Below are 25,646 nucleotides of genomic sequence, written 5' to 3'. Positions count from 1 at the left end.
CAATTCTGTCATGAATATCATTTTGAATAAAAAGGGAACATATTAATGTTTATGACCTTTACGTCACAATTGTGGGTATTTCTCTTGAATGAACGCAAGACTTCCCGCGCTGACATTTACTGTGAGACCCAAGCACTGCGGTTTATTCCATTTATAAATATGTGCCTTGTGAGTTGTTGTAAATGCGAGCTGAATCTGCTTGGCTAGCAGTTAACAATCTCTTGAAAGATCTTTACTTTCGGGAGTTTTTTCCATTCCTACTTCGCCTGGTCACCAGATTCGATGCGGCCACTTATTCCACGAAACCTCCCACCTCTCTAAAAACCAAGACCCCAGACTCCTTGGGACATGAGCACAGTCCTTACTAAGTAAATATTTTCAGAGCGCAGGGGCCAAGAGGCTGCCAGCCCCTACCTGAAACCACACTCCCAGAGCAAGGGTCAGCACACATACAGGAGATGCTTCCTGCAGTATTCGTGGAGGCTCTGGGCTGGGAAGCAGGAGGGGCCTTCTTCTGTCTCATGTTCAAGAGGACACACCATAACTTGTGGTGAACTTTTTCTAAGAGATATTTCATTCAATCGCTGTAAAAAAAAAAAATTAAGAAAAATAAATATAAAAGGATGGCAGAAAATAGAAGAAAAAAATACTTTTCAATAGCGACTGCAAATTGTCCAAATCAATCCCAAATTTTTATTTTGGAGAAAAATTGTTAGTAATGTCAAATAAATTTAGCCTTATTTATCTTGACAGGAAATTGGAGGGGAGGCGTGGAGGAGAAGCCTAAAATCAACGTTTCTTATTTCATGTATGAATTATTCGAGTAAGGGAGAGAAATCGAGGCGTATGAGTGAAAGAGGGTGAGGGCCAGCTCAAAGAACTTGGAGATGGTAGAAAGGAAATCTATTTATTTCAAACCTGATCTCCAAATAGAATAACAGGTTTCTTCTACATTCTAGTTAAGATGCAACATATTATCGAAGATCCTTATGTATCCTCTCTTCTAGGCACAAAACACTGTAATGCAATTTATAAAACATGCTTTCTCCACGGTGAAGGCTGACTGGCTCAGTGAATAGAGCAGCCTCAAAAAAATCTGATTGAATCTAAAAATGACATAAATCTCATAGAACTATAATTTGCAAATTCATTGTATGAAGTCATTAATCAAAGCATGGCTGAGTTTTAGGAGTTGAGACTTGGATCTGATGAGTAGAAGTAGAGTGAAACTCCTGGGGATCAGGCTGCAGCGTTAGGACTTAAGACGTTTTTCCATGCTAGTCACAAGTTTAATTACTTCTTTTTTTCTGCTGACAGTCCCAAATTAAAATAAATGGACCACATCGAGACAAATCTTGGATGCATGTCGTGCTTAAGAATATATTGTTCCCGATACAGGAATAGCTTGAAACCGGTGAGTAAGTTTGCTCCTTCAGTTCCTTTTCAATGGTGAAGGGGTGGAGGGAGGGATCAGATGGGCCATAAAGAAAGCAAACAGGTAATCCTAAACCAGGAGCTCACATGCGCTGCCTGGGGGAGGTGGGAGTTGCACGTGTTGTACACTCTCTATGCATGTCAATGTGAAGGTTTTAAAAGAAAAGACAGCCAGGGGAAGTGGACTAGACAAATGCCCTGTGGTCATGCAGTGTTCTAAGCCAATTCCTTTCTAAGTGCAGGTAAATTGTTTTATATTTAGTGACAACAATTGACTCTATTACAAATTAATGAGGGGTCGGAAGCTTGATTGGAGATCGTCTGCCCACACATTTGCCATCAACATAAAAAAAAAGAAAAATAGACTACTCCTAACTTGAAGCAAGGAGATATCTGAAGACATGAAGCTGTGAAGTCCCAGACACTGTGCACCGGCAAGACCATTTCAGGGAGTCCTTTTGAGGATTTCCTTTCAGGCCCCTCAGCCCTTTCTTGAACTCCTAGCCAGCGTTCTCACTTTCTCAGAATCCACCATTTGGAGAGTTCTCATGTCACTCGACCTTCTTGTTTTTAAATTTTCAATTTCCTAGTATTTTCCCAAGACTCATTGTATCTCATTAGAATGACTTGGAAAATAGCAGTGGTATACTGCGGAGGTAAACAGGAAGAGAGCAGCCTCCTCAGAACCAGGGGCTGCTGCCCTGCGGTATTTAGGCTTGCGAAGCAGAGATAAGAAGGCGAATAAAAACAGTAATGGATTTGTGACAATTTGACCATATACAACCAACTCAGTGAACAAGTTCAACAAACATTTCAAACATGTTTAATTTAAGAAACAACGTTCTTCCTGCCGATACCACGTTTTCATGGGAAAATCGTGTGAGGATCTCCACGGTAGTGTAATCTTGTGTCAGTTACTTAACACTAACATTGAACTGTACAGTAAAAGCTTGGCAATTCTTATGAACAGCTCCCTCTCCCATTCACCACAGAGGCTGTTTCTAACTTTTTAACTTTCCCCAAATGCCTTTAGACCATCCTCTCAGTAGATAACCTCTCCCCTTCTTCACAGACAAAACGGATGGAAGCAGAGAAGAACTCTCCCAACTTCTCACCACTAAGACAACATAGGTACAACTGTACCCATCCTTCCCTCTCTTGTCCAGTCTCTTTGTAAGGTGGATTCCACTTCCCAGGGTCCCTCGTCCCCCTATCCTCCAGGCTTCATTCCTTTCTGTGTCTTCAAGACCTCATTCACTCAATTAGTAAATGCCATTCCCCCTTACCATAGCCTTGCTAGCACTTATGGCAACTTTATGGAAAGATAATTATGAAAAGGCATCACTTCCTTGGACTACACCTCTGGGTGTTACCCCAAGGCTGAGTCTTAGTCCCAGTGTGCCCCCTCCCGAGGTGAAGCTTCCTCCAGAAAGCTTTCACTGACACCCCCAGCTCCTCATCACCTCCAGTCTGGGATAGGTGCTGTATACATTTTGGAAAATCATTGAGCCGCATAAATTGTAAATTTGTATGACACACAAGCATGGCCCTGCCCTCTCCCCACCATCTTCGGCACCACCAACTAATTTGTTCCTTCAAATCTCAGTGTTTTACTGGGTCCATGGCAGCTACTTTTAAAAAATGTAAGTCATTCATATTGAAAGAAAGAGAGGGGGGTCAGCCCCATGGCTTAGCGGTTAAGTGTGCGCGCTCCGCTACTGGTGGCCCGGGTTCCGATCCGGGCGTGCACCGCTTGTCCAGCCAGGCTGAGGCGACATCTCACATACAGCAACTAGAAGGATGTGCAACTATGACATACAGCTATCTACTGGGGCTTTGGGGAGAAAAATGGAAAAAAAGAAAAGAAAGAAAGAGAGGAAGGGAAGGAAACTTAACCTCAATATTTTCTCCTTCCCTAGCAAATTCCTTCTTTCATAGACAAACTTTCTGAAAGTATTGTCTCTATATATGGCTATACAGTCATCTTCCTCACCTTCCACTTAGTCTTCAGTCCAATGATATCTGCATTTCACCTTGATTTCTCTGCTGAAATCATTGTCACAAAAATCTCTGTTTCATCCTTTGTCACCACTGGTGTGGTGTGGTGTGGTATGATGTGGTTGGCCACTCCCTCTTCTCAAGGGTTTTTATGCCCCCCCCAAAAAAACTACTAGCTTTCCTCCTACCTCTCTGACTAGTCCTTCTCAGTCTGCTTCACAGCAACTTCTACCAGCCCCTTGAACATTGGAATCTTTCATGTTTCCATCCTAAAGTGTTTTCTCTTGTCATTCCACATATTCTCACTGGTTGGGTCCAGTGAGAAATTCATTCCAAGAATTTTAATTACTCTATCTCTGCCAATGACTATCTAATCTAAATCTCCAGCAAAGAGCTCCCAAACTTCAAACCTATATAACCAACTGCCCAATGGACAGCTGTCCTTGGATAGCCTACTAGCACTCACAATTCAACAAATCTCACTGTGAAACCTGTTATATCTCAGTGAATGATATCACGTTATATCACAGTGAACTCAGTTCACTGAATATGTTATATCGTAACTGAGATATTATACCTCTGTGAACTCAGTTGCCTTGGCCAGGAACCAGGGCAGCAACTTGATTCTTTGCTATTCCTTCCTTCTGCCCCCAACCAATCAACAAGTCATATCTATTCTGTTTCCTAAGTGGCTCTCAGCACCACCTAGTAGTCTTATGCTCTCTTCACAATTCTAAGTGTCCTAACTGCTTTTCCAGCCTCTATTCTCACACATTTCCATTTCACTTTCTAGAATTATCTTTCTAAAGAACAAATATGACTTCATCCTCTGCTGCTTAAAATCCCTCAGCTGCTCCTCGTTATTCAAATATCCAGTCCAAAACTCTTTAAAGTGGCTTACAAGACCCTGTATAAGCTCACTGCTGTTCACTCTGTCCTCATCTCTCACCATTACCTCCTTATACTAATGTCCTTTGATTTCTAGAACACATCTTCCTTCATACCATCCCAATAATGTTCTGTCTGCCTGGGACATGAGCTCTCTGACATTCCCCCTTCCCAAACACTATGTGGGTCTAACCCCTGCTGCTCCTTCATGGTTCAACCTGGCCATCACTTCCTCCAGAAAGCTTTCACTGACACCCCCAGCTTCTCATCACTTCCAGGTGTGCGATAAATGCTGTATACATTTTGGAAAATCATTGAGCCACATAAATTATAAATTCAAGGAAGATTCTAGCTTTAGTCTTGTGAGAGGCAGGGCTCCATTTTCCCTGGGTTTCAGCGATGCTTCGCTCTTGTGTGGATTTCATTCTTATGTGAGGTTTCTTCCGGAGGCATGAATAATGCCAAGCCTGCATCTGCACAGCCCACTGTCCCAAAGAATTAATAACAGTAATAGGAGAATGGAATATCAGGAGGACTGGGAAGAAACTAAAAACATTATTTTAGTAGTCCAGACCAGTATCATTTAAGCTTAGTAAATGATGGTAAAATGCATTATGCACAAGGCCCTAGATCATCCTTGAAGCCATTCCTCATCACCCCAGCCTAAAACGACCATTCTTTTCTACCAGTCATTGGATGGTTTCTGGGTATTCACTATGACTGGGTGACAAGCTTGGCTCTAGGAGTACACCATTAAAGGACATATTTGTCTTATGGAATCTGATGGGGGCTGTAGGTAAGGGAGCAGGAACAATATAAAGGGTTGCTTGTTATAATGGAGGAATGCTGGATGTTACAGAGGTCCATGGGAGGAGCATGACTCCAGCTTTGCAAGTAGAGATGAGGTTAGAGAGACAAGTAGGAACCATGCATGGAGGGCCATTTACACCTGTTAGAGAGTTTAGAAGTTATCCTTAGAAGAAAGGGGAGTCAACGAAGAGTTTTAGGACTGGAAGACAGAGTCAGGTGAGTCGACTGAAATCAAAAAGAGGTAATAGTGTCATGGATTTAGCTAAGGGCAGCAAGAAGAGTGATGGAGAGGAGTGGAAAGATTGGAAAGGTGCCTAGAAAAGTGAGTTGAAAGGATTTGGGGTTGATTTAGACATGGATATAGAAGGAGAGAAACAAGTCAAGAATGGTTCTCAAGTGACTACTGAGTTATTCACTGAGCTCAGGAAGAGAGCGTGGGACAAGTTGCCTGTAATCCTTACAGTGGTACCAAAAATTCTGGCCTTGATTATAGGCCAGACTGCTTGATTATAGGCTAGGACTACTAAAATAAAGAAATAGTCAAGGAATCAGCCTCCCTTACACTAGAAAAATTACAAATCCTGATAATGACACTGACAGTTTTGCTACACTTCTACAAAGCTATCAAGGAAGATGATTAGAAGAAGGAAGACTCCAAGGAAGCTACAGGGATTCTCCCTCAGGAATTCCAAAAGTTGGAATGAAAACCATGGGGGCAGGTGGTGAGGAGGGTTCTGTCTAGCATTAGGGAGACTCTTTTCATTTCTTTTCTAAACTGTTGGACTCAACGACTTCACAATTACCTTGGATGACAGAGACCTTTGATGTGCCCTTTGCATTGTTGCTGTGTTGTTTTATTTTAATTCTTACTCACTCCACAATAGTTTTCTTCATATCCAGGATCATCTTCTTAGGAACTGAAACTATGAATTTAGCCATTTTACATTGCCGGGTAGCACATTAATGAAGAAAAGTAAAAACTATAAACAGCCTTGATGATGATGATAAGTAATCAGATCGAATACTACAATGAATGCATTTCACTTAAGTATTTTGAATTATTTCTTTTAAAAAAGTCTCAGAATGTCTGAAAATCAAGATAAGACTTTCCTTCATAAAATGCCCGGAAAACTGACTGCATTTTAAGAAACCAAAAGATAGCAGCAAAGTCAACATGAAGCTAAAGAAAGACACTTGTCTGCAAACTAAAAATAAAATTGAAATGGACCCTGAGAAGAAGGAATAAATAAAAAGTATCATATAAAAGTAACTAAATTCTGTATCTTCCTAACCCAGTTGAGTCAATATTTCCTCTTCTCTTCAAAAGAAAAGCTACTTAAGAAAAAGTTCTTAGTGGTACTTTTGCTATTTTCAGTCAGACTGCCAGTTAGGTATAAATGAAAAATGTATTTGTTCAAATGCTATAAATTGGGAGGAAAATTTGGGGATCGGATTGGTAACCTGACAAGAGAGAATGAATGGGGATCAGAGAGAAGCGTTGAAACTTAACAACAGACTATTTGTCTTGTTGCTTTATTGTCTCCATATGGAGCTATTAAAGTAGAACAGCACAGAAACAACACATTAAGCTATAGCTCAAGTTCAATCTTCAATTATATGCTTTTTGATTATGTGGAAAACTGTATTCAAATTGCCCCTCAACCCACTTCTTATTATGTGAGTTGAGGATTTCTGGACAGAATCAGAAACTTTATTGGAGTGACCACTGACTCTAGGAATCTTTGCTGAGCACACTTAGCTGTGTTGAGCTGCCCTCCTTGAGGCTCAGCTTGCCCATCTGGTTTCACCCTGTGCAAATGTATAATGGAAAAGCTTTTAAGTGGGAGGAAAACAATGTGATAGATGTCTTATTTTTCTCTATAGTTGGAAACAAAGCTTTGTGACACGTTTGCTAAAAAGAGCAGTTTGTGTGAGTGTGTGTGTACATGTGTGTTTAGGATTAAATAGAGGCTTAGAAGTATAAAATATAATGTCTTCTAAATATTGGAATGACTGGTGTCATTCTTAAGCATACGTAAAGCTTGGCTGGTAAATGACAGTAAATCTACCTTTCCCATGCTGTAGTTATGAGTTAACAGCTTACAACGACATAATTTTAAAATCTTCTCTAGAATATCAAAATAGTTCATTAAAAGAGAACATCTCATGCAATTAGATGGGAGAGTGGGAAGGTTAACCTAACAACCACAAATAACCAATCATATTTTTCTTTCTGACTTAACTAGATTGTTAACTGAATTGACCCACTCTCTCGTATTCACAGGAAGACATCCAGAGTCAGCTTGCGGTTATGGTGGCCTCGTACAGGCCATCTATTTGTGGCCTGTATAAGAACTGCAGAGACACTCCCAGAACAAATCAATATCAATATCTAACATACATTTCAAAACAGTTTCCTTTCTAATTTATTTTATGTAATTCTTTTTTACTTCAGAACCACTCTCCTTTCTCTTTCCACCTCTATTTTGGAAAGGTAAAAATATCTTTCAGAAACCTGAGAACTGGGTAAATTTCAACACATAGTTAGAAACTTCACATTGGAGATAAAAAGAGCAACAGAGTAAAACAAATGCATTTTAGAAAGTCAGTTAAGAGGAGATAATCAATGTCAAGTACAAATAAAAACAAATTCTTCTAGAAAAGAAGATGTGACAGTCTTGGAACAAAGGTCAGGAAGAGTCTCCTTAGGGTTAAGATTTCAGACATTGGGAATGAAGGCTCCCTTTGGGCAGACATGATATGGGGCAGGAGTTGAGAGCAGAGGTGCTCAGAGGCATAAGAGGTGCTTAAAGGGCATAAGAACTGCCTGGAGGGCTTGTGAAAACACAGATTTCTGGGCAACATCCCCAGAGATTCTGGCTCCCTTTGTCTGGGGTGAAATCTGAGACTGCACTTTCGAGCTGCAGATGATGCCCATGAGTCTGGTCTAAGGATGGAGACCTGATCAACTGCGGGACCACCTCTGGGACCTGCGCTGAGCTGGGAGGAAGCCACCCACATTCCTTCAACCTGAGCAGTCCTCAGCCAGCCTCTCCACGTTAAGAGGCATCTGGAAGGGAGAGATTAGATCTGTCCCTTCTCCCCGACTTCCTAGTGACCCCCAAAGGACTAGATAGGATTCCTTGACAAATCCAGTCTTACCATACACGAATCCAGTCTTACCATTTCACCTAATGTCTGTCTCCAGAAGTACCTTTCCAACTTCTTTTTGTGAAGTATTGTGATCAAGGGGGAAAAGCCAATGATTTCTACAGTCGCCCTGCTCTTGAACTCCAGCACCGTCTGTTACTAGTTTTCCAAGCTTGAGCACGTCAGGGCATCTCTCCAAAGCTCAGTTTCCTTAGGTATAAAAATGGTGGCATTAATAAAAAATAATATATACCTCTACAAGGTCATCATGAAGATCAATGAGATAAAGCAAAAGCCCTTTAGAAGCTGCAAAGCCCTCTAGAAATTTCTAAGACTGTTATTACAGATTCCTGAAAATGTTTTAATAAGGGAAACAAGATTCTTTTGGAACAAAGAAAGAGAAGACTTAAAATGCATAGTCACACGGAAGGCGAGTGAATTAAAACTAAAGTAAAATGATTCAATAAATAAACAAGTATCATATCTGGTTATCTGAATGTTTCCTGTTTGGATAGAAAAGAGAGGCAAAAACTTGAAAAGCCAGGAGAAAGAGTGCATAAAGAGGGAAGAGGAGGGTCTGATGACAAAATTGGCTGACCTCACAACCTTGTGTAAAGTCCTTAACCTTGGGCGGAGCCAGGACAAAGGAGAGCAGTGCTTCTTCTTCACAATGCCTCCATGAGCGATGGAGACCTCGGTGCATTCTTTCATACACTATGAGTACTTCATTACAGAAATTTGGTATGAGGGGCTGCATTTTTAAAGATTTTTTAGTTATTTAAATGTTCTTCATTCAAAACTATATCCTCATTCTAATAGGGTGCAATATTTACATGAGACTAATATTGTTTTTCATTATAATAACAATATCCATTCTGCTGTTAAACACAATCTTGTAGAACTAAAAATCACAGGACCATTTCTTTTCCCATCTCTATCTCCTCTCATTCTATGAATTTCATGTCTCAGGTGGTTTGTTTATAATCTGGTTATTACAATATTTATCTCAGAGAGGAATTAGAAGCCTTAGCCAATGTTTTTAGAATATTCGGAAAGTCCCTACTGTATGATTTAGAAGGAATGAAAATGACATTAATATATCACAAATAATCAAAATGCAGTAGCAAAAGTGATGATTGAATTCCAAATGTTTCCATACTCTTTTTCAAAAGAAAAATTTTTTTAATAAATGAACTGCTGGACATTTTCTTTCTTGAGAGATAATCTTTCCATTAGTAGAGTAATTTGCAAAGCAAAACCTTTGTAGTTCCTTGGGTTCGCTTGTTTTTCTTCTAAGTAGATGAAAGTTCTGTGAACAGGTTATTTAAGGGGCCGTTTTTCATATGCAGAACATGCAAGGCTGGGGCAACAGAAGAAGGGGAAACTGTGCACATCACATGTGCACGATTTTGCCAAGAGACCCCCTGAGACTTCTATCATCAGTCTGGCTCTGGGTCCAGTTTAACAACTTGCTTTGAATGCATATGAATCCTGATGGCTAAATTTGCAAATGCCTCCCCATAAAGGTTATGCGCCCACTGTAAATGCAGCATCTATTCAAAAAGATGGCCAGGTTGGTTGCTAGGAGATGGTGGGATTCTCTCAGAGAAAAATCAGTCCTGACAAAAAAAATTTTTTTTACGTAAAGACCTTTTAAATATAAATACCTTTGACAGCAGCTATTATTATTCACTGAGTTCCTTCACATCTGAATAAATGGCAGAAAAATGATGATATTATTCATATGCCATTATACACTAAAGTGTTAAAATAGAAAAGAGCCTTATTCCCTTCTCTCTCTCTCCTTCTCTTTGTTATTGCTAAAGAGAAAGGAGAAAGCTTTTTTTGTTTCTTTCCATTGGATTTCTCTGCTTTCCTTTTTAGATTCCCGGTATAACAGAAACCTCTCAAAACCTCAGACCAAGAAGTAGATTATCGCATTTTCCCTCCAGACCCACACGCCTGTTTTCCAAGGACAGTGGAAATGGAGAGGAGGAAAGCACCAGCAAGGCGGAACGGAGCCCGACCAACTTCCCCCGAACGGGAGGCTCGGAGGAAGCAAGGCGGCTGTGCTCCCGCAAAGCAGCCATCCGGCCGATTCCATTTCAACACTGTTTGCAATTTTCTTCCTACTGGGTTGACTGGAGGCACAGCTGCCTTGTACGCGGGTCCACGCCCCCAGCTTTTGCTAAAAATGACCCTGACAAATAAAAGGTGAAGCAAGTAATAACTTGCTGTTTATAAATTGTGTCGTCGATAAACGCAGCCAAAATCTTTCCTAATTTTGTGTGCCCTGCCTGTCCTTTGAGGACCTGAGAACTTCCCAGCTGAAGCACACAAAGGCACGCCGGGGCCACAAGGGAGGCCAGCAGCCGCCTCCCTTTGACTAGAGCCGCGAGACGGGTCCCCCAAAGCTCACAATAAAAGATCAGTGTTGAAGCACATTTCATTACCATGAGAATGGCCACCCCCAACTCCAAGTGTATTATTTTTGTTGTTATTGTGAATACTGTACAGAGTTTCTCAAGAATGTTTTTGGAACATGTCTTAGAGTCGGGCTGAGACATGTTTCCTTATATAAATATTGACATGAATCCCTCCGTTTATTTAGCATTTTCCTGTGAAAGGCTCAGTATGGTAATGTCCCTTCATCCCCTTTCACACATTTGTTCTGACTCCTGGCACCAGGAAGTTCTTATTGTTCTGCTCTAAGCTTACTGGCCCAATGACATTTTTTCCCTTTTAGTGACAGACATGGTGTGTTTCCTTTCTTGAAGTTCTCATGAGAGTTTCTTGTAACTGTGTTCCATATACACCCCCCAAAAGGCAACATATTTTCAGATTCTCCTTTTTCTTGTTCTTTTTTGCTTGCCTTTTTTGTCAAAGCCTCCCTAGTAGAATTAGCAGTTGCTAATTGTACAAAATGGTGGAATACCACAGAAGAAAGCCCCTCAAATTCCAATAACTGGCTCTAAATTCGTGGTACATGAATCCACCTCTGAATTGTGGCAGAATCCCTTTATGAGTGCGCCAAGAAGGCTACATTCTGTTTTTGGATGAAGGGGCTTACTTGAGTGTTACTCTTTTAGGTGTTCCAGATAACTCTAGTTTTTCTTATGCAATTCCTCAATCATACAATTTACTGGTCACATAGCATTCTCTCAGCTTGTGATGATTAATTATTTCAGTTTCCAGAGTTACTTGCTAGAGTACTTGCTAGAGTTACTTGCTAGAGTAGTTCTTGCTAGAGCAGAATCCATTCACGGATTTCTACACTGACATAACAGAAATGGAAACAACAGGAGACCGCCTGCATACAAAGCCCCTTCCATCATGGGTGAGGAACACTGCGTGCTCCAGGTTGGGAGGAGACCATTTGACCCTCCCTGTTTTGCCACTGCGACACTCGCTTGTAGTTTTCCTAGTGGACCCAGTGATTTCCAGACTTGTTAAGTAGAATAAACTGCAGCAGAAAACCCCTGCTCTAAACTCTTCATGGGAAAGAGATCTTTAAGGAGACTGAGAAGCTCAAGGCTGACTTCAACCTCACAAGGGGCGCACAGGAGGACCTTTCTCATCATGGCTTCCTCTTAGTGCTTTTTTCCCAAAACATCAGCTCTGTTTGGGGAAGCTGGTTTGACCAGAGAAAATCCCTGGCGGTGCAGGCTTAGACCACTGAGGATTCTGGGCATGTTGATGAAACCAGAGACCTACCAGGTCCAAAGGGCCATGAGCAACTCAGCCCAGGACCACACTGGTTCATGTGGACTTGGGAGCAGGCCCAGAGAAAGCAGCTGTGCCTGGGTGCAGCGCCCAGCAAGGCTCCCAGGCTGAGGGCAGTGTGGCCAGGGACTGCCTGGACAGGCTGAGGGCATGGTAGGTGCATTAAAGAGGATCAGGGCAAAGCTTTTGGGGGGCATTTTCCAGCATCAGCAACAGGCCCTAAGCATTCCTCACTGTCTCCCCACCCCACCAGGGGTCTACTCCCACTCCAGATTCAATCAGTTGAGACCCCCTCCTCCCCAGCATATTGTCCTCCAGTGTAAAAGTTTCCAAGGCACAATGCCATCATCCCTCCTTTTTGTTACATTCTTTTGCAAGTTACACTCCAGGTATGATTTATTTCTGGTTCATTTCCTGTGACTCAGTTACACAGGATGCAAAATTATGATAATAATGGTTGTCTCCAGATAATGAATAAGGGGTTTGGATTTCTCATAGCAGAGATGTTATACAAATGCAAAGTATCATTACAGCTAAAATCCATGACTAAAGAAATTAAATTTCCTGGAATGTTTTATATCTAACAAGAATGTTTGTAATCCTCTGTATTTACCACTAAATGAGGTAGACTACAAGAAAGAAGATATTTAAAAGGAAGGAATGAGTTCGATGGGAAAAATTAACAAATGGGAAGATTGCAGTAGTGCATTTTGTACTTTACAGCGAAAAAGGGCTTCGTAAACATGCAACAGGAAACCCTGTTTGATTTCTGCAAGGGAATTTAACCAGCAACAGACTCACGGAGAACCTTCAAAGGGGACATTTCAGTACTTGTTTACCTTCTGATAGGCAGCTGAAAAAGAACACTACGTCTCAGCTTAAAAGGAGAGATATCAGGAATAGTTTACCCAGTTCTGCAGAGAACTAAATACCTGACTGGACATACAGCTATGAAAAGCTTTACCATAAAAAAGCTGAAAAAAAAAAGATATACTAGGTTTTTTGGGGAGTGGAAGGAATTACATATGTTTAATAATTTCCAGAATTTAGTTTCCTTTCCTTATTTCACAAACACATGAGGCAATCAAATTCAGGGTTGTTTTTTCACTTTATATGTCAAACACATTTTGAAAACACAACCTATTGGCAATTTTCCATACCCGTTTCCATCTCCCTGTTTGTTGTGAGGTTCTAACTTCTGGCCTTATAAAATCAGAACAAGAGTATCACTATTTCTGGGAATCTCATACACTTAACGGCATCACGCACCCCAATTTAGAAGTGTTGCTTCTATATAGGTAATAACTGATATTGCTTCAGGCTATCAACCCAAGAAATGTCAATTATCCCCCCCATCTTCATCAGAACTAAGTCTTCCTCTTTGAGACTCCATCAGGGCAACTGCTAGAACCACAATATGCCAGCCCATTTCTGTGCTTCCTTCCAGATGAGGAGGAGACTGAGGCTTGGAGTAGAGTTGGGAGCGGTGGTCGGAGTTTGCTTAAAAATATTCCTGATACCACCTTCAGCTCTATTACCCACCATAACCCCCTCTCGTCTTTCAAGGCTGGGACATAGTTCTCTCAGGGCCCTGTGTGACTGCGCTCCAGTTCCAGGCCATTTTTGATGGAGGTGATGATGCTCCATGATCCCAGTGAACTGCCGTTTGTGGATCTGGGTACCACGTTCTACCTATAAAGAGGTTCCCTCACCTCTCCAACCTGGGCTGGGGTGTGCTGTGCCTACATCAATTTCCCTGGCCCCATAAATTGTGCAGAACCCTGAGGTCGAGCACCTTCACCTCACACGTGAGTGCTCACGCATCCCCCTCTGATACTCTCCTTCCTCAGACAGATGTCTCCTCCCCAGTATCTGCAAACATGTCACTTCACTTATCCCTTTGGAATTCCCTTTGCCTTTGACATATATGGACAGATCAGAAACTTTCTACAGGAGCCCAAAGACTGGAACACACCTTGACTCTCTCGCTTAGTGGCAGCAAAGCCTTCACCTATACAATCACATGGAAACAAGATTCACTCAGGATTTACTTTGGGAGGATAAGTAGAATGGGCAAGCTGAAGAAAAGAGGTGACGCAATATATTTTAGTTCACTCAGCTTGAAGTCATATTTAATTAATCACATTTTTAATTGTGTAATTATAAAATGTTTCAAACCTGTAGAAAAGTACCAAAAAATGTAACAGACAACTATTTTAACCTACCATAGACGTTAAACAAATACTATCATTTTGCAATATTTGCTGCAGATCTTTTAGTTTTAAGAGATTAAACTAAACATTATAAATCAAGCAATGGCTGGGCCGGCCTGGTGGCTTAGCGGTTAAGTGCGCGTGCTCCGCTGCTGGCGGCCCGGGTTCGGATCCCGGGCCGCACCGACGCACCGCTTCTCCGGCCATGCTGAGGCCGCGTCCCACATACAGCAACTAGAAGGATGTGCAACTATGACATACAACTATCTACTGGGGCTTTGGGGAAAAAAAAAAAATGGCCTTCTTCCTCTTCCTTACTCATCTCTCGTCCCAGAGGTAATTTCCAATCTGGAAGTGGTATGTATTGTACTGGTTTTGTGCCTCATCTGTGTAAGAATGTAGATACAAAATATATATACCATTGTTTCTGTCTTTTAAAAGTTACATAAAGGTTTTCATACTGCTAAGTTCATTTTGTAACTTTCTTTTACACTCAGTTACGTTTTTTCATCTTGCCCATGTAGCTATACGTAGATCTGGTTCTACACATGCTGCATACTATCCGATTCTACGATTAAATTGTAGTTTCTTCATCCTTTTCACTAAAAAAGGATGTATAAGTTGTCTCCACCGTTTACTGCTATCACAATGCTGCAGCGATCATCATTTTACACACCTTCTTGAACATTCGTGTGAAAGTTTCTCTAGAATAGACACCTATTCTCTCTTCTATTCTCTAGAATAGAAGTGGAGTTACTGGATCCAAGGTATAAGCACCTTCAACTTTACCCCATATTGTTCAGCTTCTCTTTGAAGAGGTGACACTGAGTCACAATTCCACCAGGGATGGATACGCATTCCTGTTTTCCCACACCCTCATCAGCCAAAAGGATAAATGTGGTTGTTGTTTCATCTTGCATCTCTCTAAAGGCCTGCAGGGTTGAGCGTTCCTCTGTTTACGGGCTCTTCTTTCAGATCCTTGGCCATTGTTTTCCTGTTAGGCATTTAAACTTTTTCTTACGGATGTGTGAGAGTCCTTTATATATTCTGGATATAAATCTTTTCCATATCGGTTGCAAATGTCTTCTCCCAGTCTGGTTATCCAGTTAACATCAAGAAAAAACAGTGCTTAGGACAGGGTTATAATATCAGGTAACTTATAAAAATGTCTAGAATATTTCTTCTTTGGATAAAGATGTTTCTTCTTTTCAGGGCTGACCGTAAGGCTACTTATGTTTATATGAAACATTATATTGTATATACTTCTGAACATTTTCAAAAGATGTGACAGTCTTTAATGTTCCTATCTTGGCATCCTTTTACTGTTTATGAATATTGCTAAAATTGATTTATACAATAAAAAGCAGAAGTGAGTCTGCTAAGTCTGAGTTTGAAATATCGTAGAATGCCAAGCAGAATATCCTCCAGCAACTACTTAGCTTAGGAATCATTTTATAAAACAAATCCTATCCTTGGTGACATAATTTGTTCTCTGCCCATGGCACCAGGGAGAAGTAAATGTCTATCTGTGTACATATGTGTATATTTGTGTATGTCTAGAGAGTATCTTTATTTTAATCTTACACTTCAATTGATAAATTAAACTTTGAGGAAACTATGTTTTTATGGCACTGGTGCAACATATGCATCATGGAAAAGTAATTTAGTTATGTCTTAATTCTTCACTCATTTCCACTAAAATAAATACAGAACAGATTCAGAAAACTGATGCTGAGGACAGACTTAGTGAATCTGTGAGCTCGTGGCTGGAAGCCTAAAATATTATTTTGAATTAACCTATTAACTCATTTGAGATAATTCTATCCAGATTTTAGTCTGTATTTATTCAACTGATTTATTGTCTGTTTTTCTTTCTACCAAATGGGACTCATTATGTCTCTTTAAAGCCAAGTTTTCCATGTTTTCTACCATTTTTGTTTTTCAGGGTACTTTATATCCTAGTTATTGAGTTATGTATCATGTTGTCCTAATTATGAAACTTAGATTTGCTATGTGTCCATTTTAGTGGGTAAGTTTGTACATATGTACACATACACATACACATTGTGTTAAAATGGCGTTTTTAAAAGATGGTGATTACACTTTTAGAAGCATTGCACCCCTTTAAACATTTCTACGGATTTATGGAGATTTCTGACGGGAAAATAAATTTCCCCATATAACTAGAAATACTAGAACCAGTCGCAGGCCACTCAGCAATTTACCTTGTGTCTTAGTTGATCTACCGCAGAAGAACTGGATGGTCTTTGCCTTTCACTAGCAACATGGAGAACTGAGCCTGGGCAGTCTTGGGTTGGGACCTTGCCTTTGTAACTTGGTTGGGTCTTGATAGAGCCACTTAGTATTTGTTAATCCATCTGTTGAAGTGAGAATGCCCATCTTCTGAGATGGTTGTGAGATTGACTGTCCTGGCTGAAAGCATAGAGTACGTACTCAGTAAATACTAATCTCCTTCTTACCTCCAACAGTGTCTCCCTGACTTCTAAGCATATTCTCATTAACAGGGTCCTCCCTTGAGTTTCTCACAAACTGGAAACCATCCCAATGTAAGAAAACCTTATATTGATCAGTTCTTACCAACTTCACTGGAAGCCAGGTATACTGATGAGCCATCTGAATTCCACCTAGAAGGGAAGAAGTTTATCTGCCATAAATCAGGGCTTTATAACATTCTCAAATAAACTTTAATATCTTCACAGCCTAACATGTGCCACCAATTCTGGAAATTTGCCCAAGTGCCACTGGAAATATCATCCTAATGAACTGTAACAGAACTCAGGGTATCAGACCTTCCTATCAGTAATAAGTGTTAACATTGTATAGAACCCAATAGTTTATGAAGGTTTTCATGTGCTGTATCAGCTTTCACAGTCTCTGTATGAAGGTTAGCTAGACAGTTATCTCCCTCTTTTTTGTAAGAGGAAACTGAGGCTCAAAGAGGCCAAAAACACAAAGTAAGGGGTAGAAACGAGACTTTAGAGTTCTCTGAACACCTGACTTTTCTGTTAGGCTGGGTTGAACTCTGTGAAATTGCCGTTTTTGTCGGTAGAATCCACAAGTTCATATGGTGTTTCCTATACAATGTTGTCTTACTCAGAAACATTGTAGCAGCAAGTGACACACACCAACATGAGCTAGCCTGGGCAAAAACAGGAAATCTAATTGCTGGAGGGATGAGAACCCTGTAGTGTGGCAGGCGGTAGGCAGAGACTGATCAGAGGCTCAAATGTTGGGACCCTATCTCTCTCTTCTTATCTGGGTGTTCCTTGCGTTGGCCTCATTCCTGGACAAGCCCTCCTCACGTGGTGCAAAGGTGGCTACTGAAAGCTCTAAGCTTCCCCGGTCCTTAGAACCAGAGACTTTAGCAGATAGAGAGCTCCTCTTTCTTGATATCTTCAGCAGAAGTCCTGGTTTGAGTCTGCGGCCTGGCTGAGGTCCGAGGCAATGATATTGATGGAGGTTTTGGGGATATGTGATTGACAGCCCAACAGTAATAAAGGGGCAAGTTTCCAAAGTTAAAGAGGAGCTCTGTTCCCAGAAGAATGGCAAAAAAGTGCTGGTCAGGCAAAAACAACACACGTCCATTGCATGTAAAAAACACATATCTCCAAAGAGTCTAATATTCTCTCCAGTATTGAAGTTAGACATGATTAATGAGAAAATAAAAGCGGGATGAAAAGAATAAGACAGAGAGAAATTAACTAGTCAAAGCCCCATTTAAAAACAAAACCAAAAAATGGCCAATCTGGTAGCTACACATTAGAGTTACTTCACTTCTAAAGTGTAACAAATGTATTTCCTTGACACTGATAATATTTTTATCTATAAAATAAGAAAAATAGTCAAGTTTTATAGAGGGTTTTTAATATAAAAGTTGGCTTTTTCCACACAAATAAAATGCTTACTATTTTATCTATCAGTTCCTTGCAAGGACATTTGAAAACTAGATAATGTCCATCTAAGGGAGCAAGACACCATTGCGTTACTCAGACTTAGAGCTGTGTATTCCTGCCACCTCCATTGCATCAAAGTTCAGTCAAGCAGGAAACAATAGATTTCAGATCAGAAACAAGCAAACTATTTACATCTACCCAGAAATTATATTGGCAAAAATAAAAAAGAAAGGACTTACCCGGTGGAGAGCCCATCCTACCTTCACAACACATTAGGTGCCACACCACGTAAAAACCACCAGCTAGTGTCAGCAAAGGAAGGCATCGGTGTCAAGGACTATATTTAATATTTAATATACTCGATTCCTTCATTTTTAAGTAAAAAATAAAATTAGATGTTCTATTATTTTCCTCCCACACCCCAATCAGCTACCTGTGCATCACTTGAGTGCACACAACACCCGTGTAGAGGCTGACGTGGATACATGACCTCAGGCAGGGATGGCCCAAAGCTCCGCGGTCCTTGTGGAAGGCAATTATGCTCTTACTGTTTGAAACCACACATTGGTGACACAGCAGAGGAGCAACAGAGAAAATTCAGTGCTGGAAGGCTTACTGACTTTTTTCAAATAGAGCTGAATTACTTAAATGACACCCTAAGAAGTCGTAGCAGTCAAGAATCACAGTCCCGTGCCTTAACAACTACCTTAAAAAAATAATTTTAGAAGTATTTTAGCAGAACACTTTAACTAAATTTGCTATTTCCCTACAAAACCTAAGCCATTTCTTTGATCAATGGCCAATTATATAGAGCAAAATTCTTCATTTAAATGCTGATGACACCTGATCTTGCTAAAAATACACCAGAAAAAAAAACCTTGGGCGAGTCTTCTTTTTCATTTTCATAAACTTTTCAAATGATTGATTTAACATCCAATGCTCATTCTTTCTGTACCATATTATTACAAAATTAACTCTTCATTTTAAGTGGATTCTGATAAAATTTTGACATGCTTCAAGTTGAAGAATTGTAGAATTTGTAAATTTGGACAAATTGAAGAATTTGTAAATAAAGAGAAATTTCCATTAGTAACTACAGGTACTTCTCCATTTTCAAACACAAATGGAGTAAACTGTTGGTTATTAGACTTGAAGTTATTTAATCAATTCCTATTATTGTTAAATAATGAACAAATTTTAAGGAGACTTAAGAATCTAACTGCTTTGATTTTTTTACAATGGCTCCTGAAATCTCAAAAATATTTCAAAGCATCTACCTCACCTCTCTAAAGATGGGTATAACTCATGGTTTTATAAACCGTAGTAATTAATGCCCTTGAGAAATGGGATAGCCACAAATTATTATGACTACTAGCATTCCAGGACACTCTGCAGAATAGCTACACAGAGAATTCAAGATTAGAAAAGAACTATCAATGACTCAGTTTGATTTTCAGCTGATTCAAAATCTTAGTAGTATTTAGCATTTAAGTTTACCGATTATTTAATTAGCAATAGGCAAAAAAATTGACATTACTTTGCCATGTTTTCATTTTTCCTACTAAGAGATCGTATTTTAAAATAGCATAGTAAACACCAAAGATTTTACAACATATTTACAAGAACTCTTTTCTTATTTCAACTATTTTTAATTTCAAGAAGAACTTATAGTTCAGACATCTGCAATAATCGTGTTTGCTGTGTAAAAAGAACAAATGGAGAGTACAACTGACAGATTAAGCTCTATTTCAGGGTTCAGTTACAAGTAAAGAGAGAGGGGAGAAGGAAAGAGAGGTAAAATTACAGCATGATCATGTGTTCCAAAAGAAATCCATCATCCAACTTTTTCTGCAGGATATCAGTTGATAGCATCAAAAGATAAAAGTCTCATTTGCCAATCACATTTCCTAAATAGGAAAACATTTTAAGTGCCAGGCAGAATCCAGTTTATAAATGTTCAGATGTGCTCCAGATTACGTACTCAGGAAATCCAAGTTACGTGTTCTTCTAAGGGAAATCTTAAGAGGAATAATTATTGAAATGATATTGCCCTGAGTTTTCCCAGACTGTTATTGTACACACAAGATGCTCCTGTGGATTATGTTCTCACCCTCAACTGGCTACTTAGTGCTGGCCCTACAGTTTTCTTTTCCTGACATCTAAGTTGCCTTCATTATACAATGGTTTTCATGTACTTTTCATGCCAAATTCAGATTTGAATAGTCTTCCAGTATTTGCCCACGTCTAACCACATAGTAGAGACCTGCATGGTAAGAGGACTGTTAATCAAATTATACGAAGAATAACTGAAGAACATGCAAATAGAAACAAAAAGACTGAAACAGAACATTATTGTTATCTTCAAATATCTGAAGGATTGTCAAGTGAAAGAGACATTATATTTATCTTGTTAACTCCAGACAGCTTAACGAGCACCAAGTGGTTTTCAGCCCAGAAGAAGGCACAAGACTTAAACAGTCGCAGTCTGGTGAAGAAATAAGCAAAGTCTAGTTATTTATCTCGTAGAAATACAGGAATATCTCAATTGGGAAGAAGTTTATTAACCTGGATAATTGCTAAGGAATCTTTCAACTTCAAGAGACTTTGACTCGGTAGTGTTCTTCCCGTCCCTCCCCCCTTATTTGCCACCTGACTCCACCTCCCAATCTACTTTTATCTGACAACCTGGCCTATATAGTACTTTTTGCTCCTATTTATTAACAACCAAATTGTCTCTGTTCCAGACTGTAATACTCTCTAAACTACTCAATCACAAGCAAATTATTTAACTGCTCAGGTCTGCAATTTCCTATCTACCTCATGGGGTGGTTGTGAGGAATAAATTAGATCATTTATGTAAAGCATTTAGCACAACTCCTGGCACATAGTAATTACTAAATAATGTTTGCTGTTATTAGCCATTATTATTGTACCTCAGCTCCCAGATCGCTGTCTCCAAGAGGTATGCATGCACTAATCAGACCCAGGTTTGGTTGACTCACTGAAGCTATGTCTCTCACTCTTAGGCATGTAGTTATTTCCAGCTGTTTTGAATTTGCTTAGAGACTTTTGGATAGAGTAGTAGAATTGCGAGGGATCCTCAGATGAGAATCATACCTGTAAACAGCAAAAGTCTACTGAACTTGGTGTCAGTAAGTCTAGAAGTCTTCAGAGACATAAAATGCCCACCTGAAGCACAGAGAACATCAGGTCTTCTATGGACAGCCCAGTCCCTGGCCCTGTTTATAAGTAGAAGTCAAATCAGAAAGTGGCATGAACAATGAGAATTCCCTTCCTCAAAATGGAAAGGAACAAAAACCCAAATTGAAGATATTCAACAAAATGACCTGGACTCCTCAAAAGTGTCAGGGACATGAAAGACAAGGAAACTGAGAAATGGTCACAATTTACACGAGACTAATGAGACAGGACAACTAAACGCAATATGGAATCCTGGACTGGACCCCAGAGAAGAAAATTTGAAAAATTGGTGAAATTTTAATATGGTCTGTCATTTAGCTAACAGTATTGTATCCGCATTAATTTCCTGAGTTTGGTCACCGCACTTTGGTTATGGAAGACGTTGACAGAGAGGGAGCTGGAGAAGCTGGCTGAAGAGTGTGGGAAATTCCCCACACAATTTCTGTAAATTTCCTATAAGTCTAAAATTATTTTTAAATAAAAACATTAAAATATGAAAATTTTTAAAGGAGAGATGTTTTAAAGATATTATCACAATACTAATTACTCTTATGCTCCCCTTTATGAAACACAAATACACACATCTACACTACACTGAAATGAAGAAAAAGGCACTTCTAAAAATTGTAAATCAATTGCTATGAACTGAATTGTGTTCCCTCAAAACTCATATGTTGAAGCCCCAACCCCCAATGGGACTGTATTTGCAGATAGGGCCTTCAGGAGGTAATGAAGATTAAATGATGTTATAAGGGTGTGGCTCTGATCTGATAGGATTAGCGTCCTCATAAGAGACCCCAGAGAGCTTGTGTCTCTCTCTCCGCCGTGTGAACACAGTGAGAAGGCTGCAAGCCAGGAAGAGGACTCTCACAGGAGCCCCACCCTGCCAGAGCTTGACCCTGGACTTCTGGCTGTGAGAGAATAAATTTCTGTTGTTTAAGCTACCCAGTCTGAGATATTTTCTTATGACAGCCCGAGCAGAACTAACACATCAATGTATAAGTTTTCTATTGTTGCCATTACAAATTACCACAAGCTTAGGGACTTAAAACAACACAAATGCATTATCTTACTCCCCAGGAGGTCAGAAGTCTGACGTGGGTCTCACTGGGCTAAAACCAAGGTGTCAGCAGGGCTATATTTCTTTTTAGGGGCTCTTTTTCAGTTTCTAGAGACACCCTGCATTCCCTCGTTCATAGCTCCCTGCCTCCATCTTCAAAGCCAGAAACAATGAATCTCTCTCTGACCCTGCTTCCCTCGTCACATCTCTTCCTCTGACCACAGCCAGGAACGATGCTGCCCTTTTAAAGACTCCTGTTACTAGATAGGCCCACCCTGACAGGATAACCTCCCTATTTCAAGGTCCATACCTTTAATCACATCTAACAAGTCCATTTTGCCATATGGTAACATATTCACAGGTTCTGGGATTAGGGGCTGGCCATCTTTGGTGCCATTATCTGTCCACCACAATTAATCTCTGTGGACATAAGAACACGGACAAGGGTTCAAACTCATAAGACTATCAGGAAAATATAAAACCACTTAGACCAAATCAAGAAGGTTATTGGGCACCTATACATAACTTCCCCAACATGTAAGCACAGAACAGTACAGCCACAAATGCCCTAGTGATATAGATAGTCCAGCCTGGCAGATGAGGCTAGAGAAAGGAAGATCGGAAAACACAAAACTCAACATTCATTCACAGGCCACATGGGATGGGTTGAGCTTCTGGGAGATGAGAGGAAGAGAGAAAACTGTGAAGTCAAGCAATACCTGTGTTTTTCCTTCTGAACGAGCTTCCTACATTGGAGATATAAGGCCTACGCTTTTGGCTATAGGTCAGAGATGACCATGAAGAGAAAATATGCACTTCTCCACAAAACTAAAGACAGGCTTACAGATCAGTTTAAACCTATCTTCTCATCAAAAAGACCAACTCAGCCAAAAAGGAAAAGCAAACCTAGATATACAGGGGCAACACAAATATATAAAAACCAATAGTTTCCCAGGAATAAACCAATTAGAAAATATAATGGAAAAATGACATTTCCAGGAGTAACTCGAATCATGGACTAATAAAGTATAAAGAAAATTATAAAAACTATAAAGCTCGACCAAGGGACACGGAGGCAGTCCTCACTACATGGAGAGAGATATGTCACCCTTGGATAGGAATATTCTAGTTTTCAGCCTTGAAGAAGAGAGGAAGAAGCACAAGTTATAGAATGGGCAGAGGAAACTACTGAAGGAAAAAAGCAAGCTTAACATCCTGGGCTGGTCAGCCACAAGGCCTGTTTAATGCTTTCAATAATTCAGTTTCTATTTATTACGTGTCAAGTAACTTTGTCCAAAGCTTGCATAATTGTTCCCTTTAACACAACCACAGATAGCCTGCTCCATTATTTTTGTATGTGAAGTTTTCATGTAAGAATTCCAGCTCTCCAAATATGAGTTTAAACTTCGAAAAATAGGAATAATTTTTATATAGCCTCCTGATGCCTACTCTAATTCCTATCATTTTGATTTACTGATATTGAAATCCTAATGTTCTAAATTATTTGCTAAGGAACAACTAGTAACAGAGAGGAATTATTTTCCATTTTATGAGAACTTCTACCCTACTGTTCCATTTTTAACCAACCTAAGTACTATAGTATATATAAAAGGATAAATAGACTGACTTGATTTGTCTTGATTTTTTTCATTTTCCAAAATGTTCTTCATATGGACTTGATTATCATGAAATCTGTTTCACATTATTAAAACCAGCAGGGTCAGAAATTGACAATCATAGAGTAGTTATAATTTATTTTACATTATGGTTTAAAATGCCATCTTAGCCCTTTATCTCTAACATCCTTAAAAATATGAAAAATTTTCTATAATATTGAAATTCTAAGTACTGTTGCTATATATTTTAGGTTTCTCCTTCTTAGATAAATATGTTTAAAATGATCATTTATAAGTTTAAATAGCAAATCTTTCATGTTTAGAGATTTGTGACTTCATTTTTAAAAATTAAACATGTTTAGGGGCCGGCCTGGTGGCACAGCAGTTAAGTGCACATGCTCTGCTTCGGCAGCCCAGGGTTCGCAGGTTCGGATCCCAGGTGCTCACCGACACACGGCTTGTCAAGCCGTGCTGTGGCGGCGTCCCATACAAAGTAGAGGAAGATGGGCATGGATGTTAGCCCAGGGCCAATCTTCCTCAGCAAAAAGAGGAGGATTGGCATTGGATGTTAGCTCAGGGCTGATCTTCCTCATCCAAAAAAAAAAAAAAATTAAACATGTTTGGAGATTTATAATGAAAATCATTAACTCTAGGTATGACAGTATCTGAATAAAAGGTGTTCAAAAATTATAAATGAAATATGCAAGAAGTAATTTTTATTATTTCTTTGTAATTTGTAAATCTTCCGTATCAGCTTCATCATCTACTCATTCTGAGGAAAAAAACTATTATGGAGAAGTTAAAGGAGTTACAAAGGCGTTTACTTAACACAAGTTGTTTAACGTTATAATTATTTCTCCAGCTGAGTAGAGATGATCATGTAGTTAAATTGTGGCTACTTGCTGCAAATGTTTTTGTTATTTTGATGATTTATGAAACCTGCCCAGCTCCTCATCTAGTCTGGAGCAGCACCCTACAGGGCACAGAACATATAGGAAGGGAAATCAGAAAAGCATATAGAGGACTGAAAAAGCAAGAAGCAGTTAGAAAAGAGAGAACAAACACTGATTGGTAGCTGGGAAAGTCAAGAGCGAAATGGGGCAAGAAGAAAGTGCAAGCTCGAAGCAAAGAGATGGGGACTTGAAATCATGACTCATTCTCAGGTGAGCATAGCTGGGCTGTGCCGTCTGGCGACCAGTTTCCCTGACTCAACAGGAGATATTTAAACCCCTCAGACCCTCTACCCAGGGTGGAAAATATAGAGAAATAAAACCAACACTATCTTCCAGGATTTCACTCCCAGTATGGTGAAGCTAACCCTGTGGCCTCTTTACTTCATTGCACTTTTTGTTGGTGGAACCTTGTTCTTTTCTGTCTGTGAGTATTTTAAAGCTGTTTTTACGGAGATGATCATTTCTCTAGACTGCTTTTCACTTCAGGAAAACGGCACTGCAGCCTGATCAGTGCTGGGGAGCCTGAAGTCTAGGGGAACACGAGACCAGAGTCCAGGTATGCTTCCAGATTTTCGGAAAGCAATATTTGAAGGAGGAGACCCGTCCTTGTTGAGGACAGGTGGGCATGTTCTCTCACACAGGATCCATGCTTTTCTTCCCTTGCTCGCGACCAGAGTGACCAGTCC

Source organism: Diceros bicornis, chromosome 9 (genome assembly GCF_020826845.1).
Source record: "Diceros bicornis minor isolate mBicDic1 chromosome 9, mDicBic1.mat.cur, whole genome shotgun sequence".
Lineage (NCBI taxonomy): Eukaryota > Metazoa > Chordata > Mammalia > Perissodactyla > Rhinocerotidae > Diceros > Diceros bicornis.
The sequence above is the reverse complement of the archived record's forward strand: the minus strand, read 5'-3'. Positions refer to the sequence as shown.